At 38.4% G+C, this 3843-nt stretch overlaps 1 pseudogene; it reads right to left on the minus strand.

Annotated features, from left to right (window-relative positions):
- Window positions 1-2789: 2789 nt before the first annotated feature.
- Window positions 2790-3631, minus strand: LOC108310840 (annotated as a pseudogene).
- Window positions 3632-3843: the final 212 nt, after the last annotated feature.

Consider the following 3843-nt stretch of genomic DNA (forward strand, 5'->3'; position numbering starts at 1 on the left):
ACATTCAAACACAAGCACATACACACATGCTAACATAGAAACACACATGTACACATAGAAACACACAAAAACAATCACACAAATACACACTCATGAAAACCAGGTATATAAGCACACACATACCTGCACACACACACACACAAATAGACACACACATATACACAAACACACATATGTACACATACAACAGAGCAGTGCTTACTCAGAGGGAATTAACAGCAGAAGCAGCAGGAGGTGTTTACTTCTCACTTGATACACAAAACCCAGGCAGAGAAAAACATGTACGTATTATTAGCTCAAAGTATAAAATCTTGCTCGAGGGTGCAAAATTTAGTAATACAAGGAAGTGGAACTATTTTATGGGCCAAGACTTTCTGACCACTATGTCAATTAATTCATACAGACCCATACATTCTATATTAAGTGTAAGCTTCATTCCCTCTTTCCCAGGGTGAGTGACAGAAAACTATCTTTTAGAAAATTCTTCAGATAAGCAGTAAAATAAATTCAATTATTGTGAATGTTGAGTTTGAGGTGATGGTAGAACATCATCGATTTCAAACGATCTCCAAGGATCAGGTTGGAGTGGGTCTTGGGTGAGACTCAGGGCTGGAAATAGGAATGTGAAAATGAGTAGCACAGAAGGACATTTTTATTAGGAATTGAAAGAGCTCAGAGAAACACAGAGAAACAGCACCACTGGGAATGTCAGCCAATAATATTAGGTAAATATCACTCAAAGAATGTCAGCATTTAATGAAGACCCCCTGAATATACTTATATTAAATTGCAAGTGATATGCTCAAAGGGTTTGAATTTGTCGAAGTTTACTTTTGTTAATCAGATGAAATTAGGTTCTCCCTCATTGGTGAACCACTCCCTTAAGAAGGGCTATGATGATATGACCCCAAACTACCAAGTCATAATTAATTTGGGGCTTGCAGTAGGCCCAGCAAGTGATATAAATTGCTCTAAATTGAATTATGAATATAAATCAAGCATGGGCAAGTGAGGAAAGAGAGGAAGATGGAGACAGGAGGAAGAGAAACGTTCGATTATGCTGTGGCCAATTTCATTATGCTGGGTAGGTATAACATAATTTGGAATCATTAATAGCTATATGAATCCATTCTGAACTCTTGGGTTCTAGAGGTAAGTTTTGCGCTAGTACAATAGTTGCTATATATGCCTGACTATAAGGTGAGTTTATCACTTTTCCTTAAGCAATTATCACTAAGGTAAGAGGGACTTTGCGATTACTTGGTACAGGCTCTATTATTAATACTTAATTTTGAGTAATAAAGATATATTTGGGAAAGACACATTTGCCTGAAAATATCCTAAGCAATGTTAATTTTGAAAAATTTTTAAGATCAGCTAAAATTGTTTTTTTTTAAAGACCAAAATTTAACACAGTTTAAATTATTTTAAACACAATTTAAATTATAACATTTCACTTGTACCCCTGTGTAATGATCATGTAATTTCAAATGTTGAATGTAAGGAAGGCTTAAAGTTTCAAAGATTACTTTTGGGAGGAATGCAGTAAATGATAATGTAGAGGTTGCAAAGAAATATAAGACAAACAAAACAATTTTCCAAAAAAAAAAAAATACACAACTTGGGTTCTTGTGGCTTGATATGAGATTTTCGTTGACAGCATCCATGCAATGGAAAAGAACCATCTCTTAATTAATTTAAACTGTAAGAAAGACATGGGCTTTTTAACCTGGTAGAAAAGTGAGTCAAGCAATGGTGAAAGCAATAAAGACAAGATGTGAATGAGGCATTTGAATGAAGTTGTTTCAAATGCAATATTGCAAAATTAATATAAACTCTTTTAAGTCTGTATGTGAAGCCAAATTAGATAGTAGTTAGATATTTGCCTATTTGTTTTTTCCCTATTGATTTACATTTAATTAATAAAGACAATAGGAGGATGAGGTTTCAGTATTCTATTCAAATTTTAAGTAATGTTAATTACAGCATTTGAAGAGGGGCGGTTCTAATTCCATACAAAATGGAAGAACCTAAAATGTATTCATTAAAGTGCTAAAAACTAGAGTGGGGAGAATACAACAGAAGTCTAATTTAGATTCTGAGTGTTGTCACCATGTGATTACAATCACACAGCCTCTTCCAAGCTTATAGTTGGAGCTCCTGGAAGCTATTTCATTTTCTGGTGCAAGGAACAAAAACCACAACATAAAATGAAATTAAGTCCTGAATTATTGGTTTCATCCCATCTACTCTCTTCCACCTCAAAATGGCACAAAAGAAACAGTTACCATGCCCTGCAGACCTTTTGGTGGTGTTGAGGAACTGGCGTAGAAACAGGTCACAAAGATCTGTCTTAGAAAGTCCCTTTCAGGTGAGTTCATAGACACCACCTAGTAAGGAGCCGCTCATCAATTAGTGTTAGGAAATCACGGTTCATTTCTCAGGAAGTCGCAGTTTCATTCATTCACTCAATATGCATTTACAAAGTGCCTACATATTATCAGCTTCCAATGGCAGTCTTTTCTGGATAAAAAAGAAACCTGGCATCTCTAGAGGGGCCACCTAGTTCCCCCCAAGTCTACAGCTGAAAGGACCTTTTGTGGAATGGGCTTCTTCTGTACTTCTGAAAGTGTAACATTTTAAAACTGAACAGTCTTTAAAATCTGGAGGTCTGATATGATATTTAGCAATATTTGCATCTCAGACATGCAACATTAAAAGATACACTAACTTCTAAAGGTAGCTATGGTTCAAAATACTTAAAAGTTAAAGGATGGTACAGTATTCATTTAGGCTTCAAATTCCAGTCCTAGACTGAGCTTGTGGCCACTGGCATTGACGTTCTTGCCATCCAGGAGAGCTGACAGTGTCAGTTTGATACCTGGCTTTAGGGTCCTGAGTGTATCCTATACCTATTAGGTTGGATGTGTTCACTTTACCTGTGAAGCAGGCTTTGGAGTCAATCAGATACCTGGTTGCTATTCAGAATTGAGTGTTACTATTTCCTGCTGTCCGGGGGAGATTGACAGCGCTCTCCAGTTTCTTGTTCACCTTCCAGTAAATGGAGCCACCGAACTCTTGTCCTGTCATTCACATGTGTGAAGCTGGAATTCATCAGTCTTATAGCCAACTGCAAAGTTGCTCTGGGTCACTCAGGACTTTGTGGTCTCAAAATTCATTTGGTAACCAGCCAGCTGACCTTCCTAAGCCAGCACCAGAGTGCCCCAGATTGAAGGCCCACTGATGTCCAAATACATGTTGCAACCCAGGCTGATGAGCTCCCACTCATACCCTGTTTGGATTTTAGCATGCTTTTTCCCCAGTGTTAGGTGACAAGGATGAATGGAAAGTCAGCTTCAGTCCACATGCGAGCGGATCTTCCATGGCAGTCTTGGGGCCTCGCGTGTTCCATTTCCCCATAAATGCTGGGGCACAATCAGTGAGCATATACTTGGTTTCCAGGCTGCCCGTCACTTTGGTGGTCTCAGTGTTAGCTGAACCCGAACTTGTAAACTCCAATCCATTCCTAGATTTTGTTTTTAAACAAAGTTTTATTACGTCTAGTCCGTAGCCTCGGTGAAGGGATCCCTGGCAGATTTGACAAGATCGGATGTGTGAGTGGCACAGCCATCATTTGCTCAGAGGTGGTGATGATGGCCTCCAGCGGCCATGGCGGGAAGGTAGGGATATTTGCCTATTTGTATTAAGAAGGTTTATATTTCAATTGGTCAAAATCTTTTTGGGGGGATGAGAGAGAAGAGGGTTAAAAATTTCATTTGAAACACAGAGACAGGCTTGCTTTTTGACATTTCCCCATTCCGAAAAATGAGAAGGCCACATCTC

This window comes from Cebus imitator, unplaced genomic scaffold (assembly GCF_001604975.1).
Source record: "Cebus imitator isolate Cc_AM_T3 unplaced genomic scaffold, Cebus_imitator-1.0 Scaffold108, whole genome shotgun sequence".
Taxonomy (NCBI): domain Eukaryota; kingdom Metazoa; phylum Chordata; class Mammalia; order Primates; family Cebidae; genus Cebus; species Cebus imitator.